General features: G+C 40.5%; 1 long non-coding RNA gene across 1 annotated transcript in view; it reads right to left on the minus strand.

The window, feature by feature from the left end:
* LOC123747604 (uncharacterized) overlaps positions 1-13,435 on the minus strand; it is a 90,469-nt gene extending 77,034 nt beyond the window's left edge. Inside the window, exons 1-2 of the long non-coding RNA XR_011231058.1 lie at positions 13,199-13,435; positions 5,352-5,422 (exon numbers count right to left, since the gene is read on the minus strand). This is a non-coding gene — a long non-coding RNA (uncharacterized lncRNA). The remainder of the gene's footprint in view (positions 1-5,351; positions 5,423-13,198) is intronic.
* Between the last annotated feature and the right edge of the window lie 303 nt (positions 13,436-13,738).

Here is a 13,738-nt window from a genome sequence, read left to right on the forward strand (position 1 = left end):
GGGAGTTGCCACAAAAATATTATTACTTAATTATTTCAATGTCGTTGATTTTCTTTCAGTATTTTTTTCGAGTAATATTATTCAATAGTGTGTAGTGTGATATATTTATATAATAAAATGTGTGACCCATCGCTATACTCAAAAAGTATTATGAGCATATTTGTGATTCAATTACAGTGCATCCTCACTCTAACGAACCCTACTCTAAAGAATTCCCGGATAGTCCAAACAAATTGCAATTGGCGTTAAATGTTCAGTGGAACATACAAAAATTCATTTGTGTTGTTCCACTGATGGTGATGACCTAGGCCGGCATGGCAGGGCTGTGAGAACTGTGTACTGTACACACTCTCCACATCATTCACTTTAATATCTGTATCACTAGTATCAGACACCTGTCTTAGGTCTTTTTCCAGATTTGAGTTATCAAAATCCCTGGCATGCTCATCTTCAAGCAATATGCCCTGTATTTCAACATCAGAGAGTGTTTTCTCAAAAACATGGCCAACTAGAGACTGGGAGCTCAATATGGATACATACAAAATGGTTGCTACCTTGAATATGAGCCTGCTCACAACCGTGGGGAATGCTGGGAATTTTTTTTCAAACTGGCAAACACCTCAGGAATCCATCTTGTACCCAAGTTTTGAACCCTACAATATACCTACAAGTGCCTTAACCACTGTGATGCGCCGAGTTTATTGTGACATTCCCTGTGCGCATGAAATCAAGTGTTCCCCAAAAAATCTTTTTTGTTTGTAAAATTAGAAATTCCCTTCCCTGAACATGTCTATGTAAAAATAAATACCAAATTCCACTTACTTTGGCTGTGGGGACGTGGACAAGGTGCGCTGTGACGTCATCACGGCTGGTCGCCCGTACCAGAAACTCCCAGAAGCAAGCGTGCAAGCCATTCAAGCATTGCGAGTTGCGACAAATATATTTTCAATTATTTGTTCTATGTATTTCCAATGCGGTTTTATTAGTTTTTTTATTGTATATGATGCATATTTTTGTTATTTACAATATGTATACAATAGAACATTCATAATGTTCCATGGAACTGTGATACTGTGTGTCAGTAATGTATCCACAATGTTTATTGTTGCAATATTACTTGCTAAAAAATCACTAAGATTACACTATGTATAGTTTCACACACTATTTACATACTAACACACTGTATTACACAATCAGTACTTCGGAAGTGAGTAATAATCAATGAAGTAGTCCATGGTACAAAGTGCGACTTCGCTCTCGTTGCACCAGGTACAGATAGATTTTAGCTGTTTCTTTGTTCTGTGTGCTTGCAAATAACGCACTCACGTACACCCTTGGCTTTAGTACTTATAAGTGGTATGTAGCCAAGCTTGTAATGAGTAAGGTAGTCTTGAAAATATCGCTTTGTAAGGTCCCTGACTGGAAGATTCAGTCATTTATGGCAAGTGTCAGTCAATCTAGAAGAGATTCAGCCATTCTGGAAGAGATTCAGTCATCCTCGGAAATTGTCAGTCAATCTGGAAGAGATTCAGCTAATCTTGAAAATATCTATGGAAAACACCACCATGGAAACCGATAACACTGTTCATCTTTGCTACTTGTATCAGATACATCATCACTGAACCCAGAAAATGATTCATCTATGTATCACCTATATAAATTGGAGATGGCATAGGTGGGCATGGGTGGCGTTCACAGCTACAACTGGATACGCTCGCTGTATCATCCTAATAGGTGCGGTATCACTTGCATCCGACCTTTGTGTTAGGTCCTTATTGCTTCATCAATATCATGACCTAGCTTCATCAATATCATGACCCTTATGTTCTTCAAGCTATTAGGTCTGAATTTCACCGACAGAGAGCGATCTTTCAACACTGCATCGGACAGGTGTTTGGGAGCCAGAGGCGCGTGCACCACCCCATGGTTACTCACTCAATACTAACCCAGCCAGCAGCCCTAGGACATTCTGGGATTTTTTTTCAAAGAAAGCTGCCTCTCACTGGAGGTCCCAAGAGTTCATTTTGTATCCAACCTACCGCGAGCGTGTTTTGACCGAGTACGAAAAAAAAAACTTTTGTCGGTGGGGACAGTTAATGGCGAAAAGCATTTGTCGTTTGGCACAGTGCAGTGGTTAAGGTGTTATGCGCACCGCTTGATTGAGCAAAATTAGGCGCTAATGCATTTCAGAGGGTTAATACACTCAACAAAACTGGTTATTAATACCATGACTAATACAATCATCATCACTGGGTAATGCCAATACTGTATGATGAATACACTCACCATTACTGGGTAATGAAAACACCAAGATTAACCCTTGTGTGGCTCCGGGCTATTTAGCATTTGTCACCCACAGGCGCATACCAAAAAAAAAAAAATATTTTTTCTTAGTAACCTTTTAAGTCGTGTTCCCTGACCACGAGAAAAAAAAATTCAATTGAACTTACAGACGACGTAATTGAGCCGACAAGATGGGCGATGACGTCACACCCTGCATGATCGCTCATACACGGTGTGTCCCAGAGGCGTGGCGCGCGGTCTTCAAGCAGCCAGAGTTGCCACAAATTTATTTTCGCGTCATTATTTACAGTGTCTAGGCCTATTCTATTAGCAATATTAGTCACTAATTGTGTTGCACATAATGTTACATCACAGTCATTGTCAATAAATGTTACATACATCGAGTATACACATGTGCACACAAATGTTTTCCATTACGCCATTATATTATGTAATCACAATGTTCATTATTATATGTACACACAAGCACACACTATGTACAGGTTTTTGCACTAATATTGCACATTTAGAATTCTTGGAGAGAGTGGTAGTCGTTGAAGCAGTCGACAGCACACAATGGAACTGCACACGCTTCACACCATATTTGCACCACTTTACGTTTCTGTACTCTCCTTTTTGTTGTTTTACATACTAGGCATTCACGTTGGCCTATTGCACGCTTTCCAGTTGGTGGCAAATGTTTTAGTCTGTGTTGCTAAACGGCCTCCATGTGAGCGAGCCTGGGTGTTACAGCATGCTGCAACACTGGGTTCATGATTGGTCTTTGCATGCCAGGGACATCTTTACCAAACTTTGCTAATAACTGTGTTGCAAGTGTAAAAGCAAATGCACGGAAACTAGGTTTACGTCCAGTTTTCACCAAATACATATTATAGCAGTTCAACATGCTCATGTCAACATGATGGAAAAACACTTTTTTCGTCCATTTCAATGTTTTCCGCACACACTCGATAGTGCCAACCATCATGTTAGCCTTTTCAATCAAACGCATGTTGATATTATAGTCAAGAACACAATCTGGCTTATATATTGGTTCTTTCGTTACAAGGTTCACCTTGCCACTGTTCACCATTGTACCCTCATGAATGGTTGTCAGCATGTTCACTTCTCTCTTGTCTTTCCACCAAACTGAGAGTATTTGATCACATTTCCGTAACTGGCACTCACCAACTGCAAGTCTACCGTCAAACACTGGCATTTCCCTCCTTCGTGCCTTTACTGTGCCAACCAATCCAGTTCTATTTTCAACCAAAAACGTAGTTAGCAATAGACTTGTATAGTAATGATCTGTGTATAAGATGTGGCCCTTGTTCATCCATGGTGCCATCAGTGACTTCACCACACTACCCGAGACACCATGTTCGTTGTTACCGGGAATGTCTACATCGCTAGCTGAATACAGAATCATGTGTAACACGTATCCTGTTTCACAGTCATATAGTACAAAGAATTTCAATCCAAATCTGTTTCGTTTGGAGGGAATATACTGCTTGAATGAAACATATCCTTTGAAAAGCACAAGGGATTCATCAATCACCAGCTTCTGTGCTGGTACGTAAAAATCTCTGAACTTATCAATCACTTCATTCATATAGTGTCTCACTTGCCAAAATCTATCATCCTCTGTCCGGTCCTCATTACATGCAAAATGCAGACACCTGAGGAGTATCTGAAACCTATCTCGGGATACTGTATATATTTCCCTAAGAAAGGTGTTGGAATAGTCAGATCTTTGCTCCAGTAATCTGTGATAGCATGTTTGACACAGTGCTTCATCAACATACATATTGCTAAAAACACATACATTTCACCTACATTGGTGGTTTTCCAATGTTGCAATCGTGAAAATTCTGTTATCTCTCTTCTAATGAGATGAGCCGCATGAAGGTTCGTTTGGTGTACAATATATTCCATGAGCAGCTCATCATAGAATGCTGTAAAATAATCTAATTCACTCATATCCTCTCCATTATCAGGGAAAAGCTCGGTAATCCCGTCTTTATTGTCAAAGGCAGGAATTCGAGGAATAAAACCAGCACCATCACTCCACACTAGTACACCTGGTGTCCTGCGAGACGCAACAGGGGCACGACGGCGAGGAAGCGATGTACACCGTGAACCAGGAGCTGAAGCCCGTCTACGCACAGTACGGCCACTACGTGCACATAAGGTGGAAGCACGTGAACATCACCACACTACCCGAGAACATCACCATCACTACACTACTCTTGGTGCCTCGTGTTGTTCCATGCGGTGGCGCTTGGCTGGGCGAGACGCTGCTGACGCGACAAATTCTCGCCCAGTAACACCACTGGTACTGGCACCAGGCTCGGTAACACTATGTTCTGATTCCACTTCACTAAAACCAGAAAAAGAGTCACCTTCCTCTGACTCATCACCGAAAATATCCTCAGACTCTAAATAAGCACATGAACTGTGTGGTCGAGGGTGAATTGGAGTAGACACTGGGCAAGGTGGTATGGGTGAGCGTATAGGCTTCGCCATGGGAGGAGGCTGTATCTCATTTTCACTGTCCGTGCTACTATCATCGGTCAATTGTGTGTAGTCTTTATCAATGTCAGAGTCATCAAAATCACTTTCCTCACCATCAGAAAATAATTCACTGGTTATTTGCTCTTGGGCGAGTGATTGTGTGGTGCGCGCCCCAGAAGCATTCTGCCGTGCGCTCAACATGGCGGCTGCTGGGTAACTGATGCCTCCCACGCGATGGTAGCGTGAGCTGGATTTTTTTTACAAAATGGCGTCTGTTTACTATAGCCCCTAAGCAGCGTATGGGAGCCCCCTCTACCCCGCGGGCCTTTCAAATCTTGCGCGGTACTCCAATGCATCATATGATGTGGAGCGCAAGTTACTGCAAGTCACTCAATCCATCATATGATGTGTTGCGTACTTAAAGGGTAAATACACTCAGCATCACTAGTTAATGACAACATAATAAATATACTTACCATCACTAGTTAATGACAATATCATGATACACACACACACACACACTGGTAGTACAGTAAGAATAAAATTGTCCTTACCATCATTAATGGGCAGAAGTTGTGTTTGCTATCGTCCTGGGTAGCCGAGCAGAGACTGGAAGCAGTATTACCTATTAAGGCAAAATAAAACAAATTTAAGGTTTCTATGACTAAATTTTTCCCACCAAAACATAGTAAATTTTTAGAAAAATATAATAAATTTTTTTAGGTATTGTGCTTTGAGCAAAAGTAAGGAGGGTAGGCAGGAGTAAGGAGGGTGGGCCGGAGAAAGGAGGGTGGTCAGGAGTAGGGACGGTGGGCAGGAGTAAGGAGGGCGGGCAGGAGTAAGGAGGGTGGGCAGGAGTAAGGAGGGTGGGCAGGAGTAAGGAGGGCGGGCAGGAGTAAGGAGGGTGGGCAGGAGTAAGGAGGGTGGGCAGGAGTAAGAAAGGTGGGCAGGAATAAGGAGGGTAGGCAGGAGTAAGGAGGGTGAGCACGAGTATGGAAGATGGGCAGGAGTAAGGAGGGTGGGCAAGAGTAAGAAAGGTGGGCAGGAATAAGGAGAGTAGGCAGGAGTAAGGAGGGTGGACACGAGTAAGGAGGGTGGGCAGGAGTAAGGAGGGTGGGCAGGAGTAAGGAGGGTGGGCAGGAGTAAGGAGGGTGGGCAGGAGTAAGGAGGGTATGCAGGAGTAAGGAGGGTGGGCAGGAGTAAGGAGGGTGGGCAGGAGTAAGGAGGGTGGGCAGGAGTAAGGAGGGTGGGCAGGAGTAAGGAGGGTGGGCAGGAGTAAGGAGGGTGGGCAGGAGTAAGGAGGGTGGGCAGGAGTAAGGAGGGTATGCAGGAGTAAGGAGGGTGGGCAGGAGTAAGGAGGGTGGGCAGGAGTAAGGAGGGTGGGCAGGAGTAAGGAAGGTGGGCTGGAGTAAGGAAGGTGGGCTGGAATAAGGAGGGTGGGCAGGAGTAAGAAGGGTGGGCAGGAGTAAGGAAGGTGGGCTGGAGTAAGGAAGGTGGGCTGGAATAAGGAGGGTGGGCAGGAGTAAGAAGGGTGGGCAGCAACAAGGAGGGTGGGCAGGAGTAAGGAGGGTGGGCAGGAAAGGGGAAGGGGATATGGGCAGGTTCTCGGTTGCCTCCCCTTCCCTCTCTAACAGCCTACGTAATACAAACCATGTGCATTAACCTGTAAATGCTGTAAATGGGGGCTGTAAAAGCTGGGGCTGGGCAAAAAATATTTGAATTATGTAAAAATTAATATTAAATGTTAGACAAATCTCTAACTTATTGGCATAAGCGTCATGCAAGTTTCATCCTAATATTTTCAAAAATGTATTTTAGACAATTTTTTTTAAAAAGGAGAACATTTTGTTGATAAGGAGAACAGCTCCTATTAACTGGAACTGAGGGATAATGCAGTAATAAAGAGATGCAAGCACTTGTCCAATGTACAATGAAGAAGAAAAGTAGCAAGAAGTATCCACAAAGTGGATATGCAGCTGGTGCCTGTATAGCATTGCTGAGTAATGCATCATAATACCAATAATAATGAGTATGTTATCATGCTCTATTTTGTTATATATCATAAAAATGTATTGCCTAATGTTAATATCTGTTACTGTCACCAATATCCAAAAAATATATATATTTTTTATCTCCTTTGTTTATTATCTCATTTTGATGTAACCTCTACATCCTAGAGAGTGCATACCCATCCCTAACTATGTCAAGATAGAATGAAATTGGTCACCCAATAAATCAGTCACAACTGGCAGAACTTGGGATTTTGAATTTTTTTTTGACTGAGTTTTTCACAGATTTTAAATTCTATTTTCTTTGTCTCTTTAGGTGGTTTTGATGATCAGGGCTTTATCACTTATATAAAGTACAGTAGCACCTCGATTAACGAAAGGCTGTATCTAAGATCATTTCGAGTAACGAGTGAGCCACTCACAGCAAATTTATCTCTATTGACGAGCTTCACCTCTATTAACGAGCAAAACCACATGGTGCTTCCTAGCGTCTCGCGGGTTCTCACAAATTCTTGAACGCCTCCGACACCAGTGTTGTTGTTGTATCGCGCACGACAAGCATCCCTCTGCATTTATTTGCGCTTTTCTTTCGGTATTTTGTGGTTTTGTAACGCAAGATGTCGCCAAAGAAGCTGCTTGCTAAAGATAGTGTTGTCAAGAGGAAGAAAGACACAATTACTGTGGTTTTGCAGAAGGAAATAATAGCAAAGCATGAGCGTGGTGTCTGTGTGACTGATCTCACAAGGAAGTATGGCAGGGCCTCATCAACAATTTGCACCATTAGTAAGGAGATGAGGAGGTAAGGGAGGATGCTGCCTCTTTCAGTGAGATCAGGGAAGTGTTGGGAATGTTTGAAAAGGTGACCACATTCTTGGAAAAGCTGCCCTGATAAAGCAGTGACAACCCGGTGTGTGAACATGTTTAATGACAATTTGCTGACTCATTTTAGGAACATCCTAAAACAAAGACAAAAGCAATTGTCAATAGATACGTTCTTTGGAAAAGTAGAGAAAAGAAGAGCCAGTGATAGTGAACCACAATCCGGTCCCAGTGGGGAGAAATTCCCGAGAGAGCCCCCCTGATTCAGAGGTGGATTCTCCTTCCCCACCATAACGCCTCTCCTCCTTCCCACCTCCCCATCGTCTCATTCAAGCCAGCAACGACTCTTCATAAGGTAAACATGAAAATAGTACAACAAAACATTCATAAATACATGTGCAGTATTATATTTACATTATAAAATGTCACACAAGTACGGATATTTTTGTGAGTGGAATGGATTAAATTTATTTCCTTTATTTTATATGGGGAAATTTGTTTCTAAAGACGAGTTTTCCACATAACGAGCTCGGTGCCAGAAAGGATTAAACTCGTTAATCGAGGTGCCACTATATACATTTTTATCCTCTAAATCATTATAATTTTTCCTATACAGTATTTAGTTTTTTTTTGGGGGGGGGTATTTTTTCTTGACATCATTCCAACACATATTGACCTACAACTTTCACATATTCGAGTACGAATGCCAAACAGCGTTTATTAAAACATATAAGTAAATTAATGAATTAGAACTACCTTATTCATTGTCGATAACTTCAACTTCAATTATCTCTAAAACTTTGAGTCTGCTTCAAAAAATTCAGTTTCTGACTGATTCTCACCATTTTTACAAATAATGTACACAGTTGTCTGTTCTACAATCCTATTAGAATGGATTTTTCACAAACCCTAAACATTTGTAGTTATCAATTTTTTTCTAAATTTGGCGCATATTTCAAATGCCACATTGACGATTTTTTTTACAGTAAACTAAACTGAAAACATATATTCTAAATCTATGAAAATGAAGATCCTATATTATTCTGAGAGCATAATAACACCAAATGAACAATTGGTGATAGTTCATATTTTTGCAGCTGATCTCAATATCTAAAGTTTTTAATATTAAATTTTATAATTATTTTTTATTTTCTTATTTTTCAAGTTACGTTTGTGATCATTTAGACAAAGTTACAGGATTTGCTAGTATGCACAAAAAATTGGAAAGCATTAGAGAAAATTTGAGAAATTGAACTTTGCCATCAGGTCCTGTCGTATATGTATGCCATGCACAGCTTAAGGGTTAATACAGAACTGTACTGTATAAAATGCATAAAACTTCAACACTAACAATATTTCTCTAATTATAACAATAATAATATTTTAAATAAAACAATTTGTAACAGTTAATATGTACATCAAATTTTGAGTATGCCTATAAAATAAGCACAGGTCATGTCAACGCGTTGGGCCTGGATGAGATGGCTGGCACCATGTGCTTCTCTTCCTGGGGTAAAAATGTCGGGCTCACATGAGAAGGATTTTCGTGATAAATTTTAACAATTTTTACTGTTTGAACTCATTTAATCTGTCAAGATGTCTCAGAGCAGCATTCATGGTATTGAAGGTATAAAGCAAAAGAGAAAACATTTGTCAATTGATCAGACAGTTGACTTGACAGAGAAAGCAGAGCATGGATACTCTGTCATTTGACTCGTCCAAGAATTCAACATCGGTAAAGCTACAGTTTGTGATATAAAAAAAAGCAGAAGGATAATATTAAGAAATTCTTTGCTCAAACTCATGCAATAGGCAACAGGAAAACATTGAAGCCTGCTAAATATACAGATTTGGTCTCGTATGTATGTAAATGATTTACACAGCATCATGCGAAAGGAACTGCTGTTTCAGTTGATTCTATTAGAAATGCAGCTGAAAGACTTGCTGTAAAGTTAAACATTGACAATTTGAAGGCTAGCACTGAATGGGTATGTTGACTTAAATAAGAGGCATGGCATCATTTACAAGAAAATTTGTGGCGAGGCATTAAGTGCAGATGTTGGAAGTGCTAAAGCATATAAGCATAAACTTTCTCAGCACATGATATCTAATAATCTAAGCTGGTTTTAAGTGTACAATGCAGATGTAACAGGCTTTAACTGGAAATGCCTTCAAAGAAACACTTTGGCCTTCAGGCTTGAGAAGAGTATTCCTAGTTGCAAGGTAAAGAAGGAAAGAATTTCAGCATTACTGTGCTCTAACGCAGATGGCAGTCACCAAACAAAGTACGCAATTGTTGGGAAATCTGCCAACCTCAGAGCATTGAAAAACTGCATGAACAGACTATCTGCCATCTACTACAACAAAAGAAATGCCTGGTTCACACAGAATATTTTTGAGGATTGGTTCCAGAATCACTTTTATAAAGAACTAAAAATGCAGTAGATCAATGAGTGTAGAATTCATCCTACTGAGGTAAAGGCAATGCTGTTGACTGATAATGCCCCAGTTCACCCCACTGCTAAATTAAGATCGCTTGATGGCAAAACAACATGTATGGCTTTACCACCAAACACTACATTTGTAATACAGCCATGGATTAGGGGTTATCTATGCTCTCAAAATGCTTTATAAAAAAGCTATGAATTCAGACATTATGGAAGTTCTGCTCTCTGAGGAAGACGAGATGCTTAACCACTGCACTGCACAACGCGCTTGTAGGCGTTTGACGGGTGGTGCGCAACGCGCCTCAGGGATCTTATACGTACAACGTATGATTCAAAACTTCCGCGGCTACATGGGGTTCACATCAACTTCCTCAGGGCTCTTGTAAACAGACCCATTTAAAAAAAATGGTAGGCAACATTCCCAGGTGTTAGAGCCTCAGTACTGAGTGAGCAACCAAGGCTGGTGCACGCAGCATGACCTCACAGCATTGCTGTTCAGCTTGTGACCACAGCATCGCAGAATAATGTCAAAATATATATGTAACTGGTATTATTTGGGCAAAGATAGTATTACAGAAGAGCCTGAGTGTGATAATGACTGTGTAAAATGTTCAAATGTCAGTGAATCAATGCTGTTCAAGATGTTCACAGCTCTAGCCACAGCACCACAACATTATTTCGTCCATCTAGGAATCTTCAAACGACTTCTTATATTCCTTTACAGAATAAACTTGTGGTCGATTATTCATTTACAGGATTTAGAGACCAGAATTGTGATAATAGCAGGATTGTGGTGATAATTAGCGCTGTGTGTAGTATTGTGGGAGGAGGATTTTTTTTGGAGGGAGGGAGGGAATCGAGGTAGCGTCACTGTGTGTGGCAGCCACTCTTGTTTTACTCACCATACTAGCTTAATGGTGAACATAAATGTTGATACTTATATATAATGTGTGTATATAGTGTAATAACAGCAACAGGAGTATGTTGGGAGGAGCCATTTTGGTGAGGGTGGTGGCATCGAACTCATAGCGTTGTCGTCTGCTGTGTGACTTGTCATGCAGTGTATTGTGGGCACTGTGCTGTTTGGACACAATACCAGCTAAGTTGTAGTTATGATGAATAAAACATGTAGATATTTATACATAACGTGTGTAAATAGTGCAATAAAAACAATAACAGTATTGTGGGAGGAAGAAGAGCAAGTAAGGTGTTGGAGAAGTGAGGGAGGGCTGGCTGGGTGTGGCAGCTCAATCTTGTTTTTTGGGCTCACCATACAACTTAGTGGTTTGTTATGGTGAACACATATGTAGATGGGAATATATACAATGTGTGTATATAGTGTAATAACAACAAAAACACTGTTTGATTAATCATAGAATATAATATATATGTCACATATATGAGCTCCATAATTTTGAGCATAGCAATGAACCCTGAGCGCTCCAACGCCTAGTGCCCAAAGTTTGCTCAATTTCCGAGCTCCATCATGGCTCAAGTATGTCATACAATAATTTTTTTTTTGGCCAAGAATTTATTTCCTGCACACAGGGGGGTGCCATATTTGGAGCCTGAGTAGCACAGTGGCTAATAAGGATACAAAGGCTAATAGAACACTAGAAAACTTCAAGAAATATTCAATTAAAGATGCAATTTATAACTAGGCCAAAGAATGGAGCACGTTGAAGGTCACCACATTAAAGAATGCATGGAATAAAATTCTGAGTCCGGCACCTGGTTAGAATGAAGACTAAGATGACTATGAATTTGAGGGCTTTGATAATGCAATTTTTGAGACATTCAGAGATGCAGGTGAGGAAGATTTGCAACTTTGTGATGTGAATGAGTGGTTAGATAATGATGCTGCTGATCACTTATATAATTAACTTACATGGTGAATTAACTGATGATGAGATTATCCAGTGTGTTACTGGTAATAATGATAAGGATGTGGAAGAGGAAAATGACAGTGTGTTACCTATTCCATATACAGTACTGCATCATTGCAAAAGATTTATGTTCTGCTTGATTTGGTTGCTGTAACTGATAATGAATCAGTTACAATCTTGGTTAATTGTCTGTGTTGGCCCCATTAACCTTAAATTATAGTATGCTACTCTATGTTCCAAGAAAATGTTATGAGGAGTAGTTCACTTGCTTTTCTAAATTACACCTTGTATTCTGTAATTAATGTAAATAGACCACTGTACTGTTGCTAGAACTACTGACTCCATAATGTAATAGTCTATGCTTGTAATCCTTAAGTATCACCTTCTTTGTATTAATTTTTTATTTTTCTTGAACATTCTCATTTTGTTAGCTTACTTCTCTTAAAATATTAGGTGTTTTACCCTGTCACAACATTAATTACAAATTTTCTATATTATTATTAATTTTGCCTGAAACGCTTTGCGTAATAGTGGCTTCATTAGTATGTGTAACTCCTATCCCCTTCAATTGAACAATACTCTTATGTTCTTTGTACACACAATCTTTTGAATAAATAATATTATTATTATTATTATTTACACAGAAAATCACACTAACGTGATTGATATACATCAATGAGAAAATTCACTCGTGCTGTGAGGCAATGTGAACCTGCAATGTTTGCATCACCTCATAGCCCCAGTGGAGTGTTCATTGATGCACATCACCTTAGTGTGATTTTCTGTGTATCTGAAGTTGGGCATACAGTGTTCAACTACAACACTTTACCCCTTCACCTGAGTGCTTGGGGGCGTCTTACGTAAAACTTGAACTGGCTTTAAGTCTTCCTGTGATATAAGGATATCACAGACTTCCTGTGACATCAGTAGAAATCTGATTGTAAGACTTTTAGGAAGTCAGTGGTGGTACAGTGGTAGAGTATGTGGCTGGCAATGCCTTGGTCGTGGGTTTGCGACAACACACAGTCCCAGTGGATTTTCTCATTATTATTCTTATTATTATTATTATTCGATAGGCCAATGTCCACACCCCAACAATGCCATAGGCTTATAAATTACCTCAACAATTCCATAGGCCTACGTCTACATCCCAACAATTCCACAGGCCTATTTCCACACCCCAACAATTGCATGTTGGGGTGTAAGACAATGGTGGAGCAGAAAGCACTCAAGTACTTACGGACTTACGGAGGATGATGAGAGTGCGAGGAACAAGGTGGTCAGGTGGAGCCAGGTGACTCCTTCCTTCAACAGTTTTGTCTCTCCCTCGTGGTATATCCTCAATGTCTTCAGTGGTGTGGCCTCACCACACACTTACACTGCCATAAGTGTCCTGAGAGTACTATAGGAGGGACAATTTGGCGGGTATTGTGGACACAGGTCTTTAAGACAGGCGAACTTCACGAGTCGTGGAGACGTCTATAGCAACCTTTGTTGTGATGACGTCACTCGCTCGCTCGCTTACCCGCCAAGTTGTTTTTCCCATTTTCCCATTTCTATCTGTATTTTAAAACCCAGTAGAGTTTTGGCGTTTACCTTACCTACTCTTTGACTGGTAGGCTGTTCCACGGGTTTACCACCATACGGGTGAAAAAACCTCTCCTGTTTTCTGTCCTACATTGTGGCTTGTTGAGCTTGAACCCGTCACTCCTCGTTCGTGTTACATTTGACCTTTTGAAGAAAGTGTCCGGATCGACATCGTCCAAATTGTTTAGTATTT

This window comes from Procambarus clarkii, chromosome 41 (assembly GCF_040958095.1).
Source record: "Procambarus clarkii isolate CNS0578487 chromosome 41, FALCON_Pclarkii_2.0, whole genome shotgun sequence".
In the NCBI taxonomy this organism is placed as follows: domain Eukaryota; kingdom Metazoa; phylum Arthropoda; class Malacostraca; order Decapoda; family Cambaridae; genus Procambarus; species Procambarus clarkii.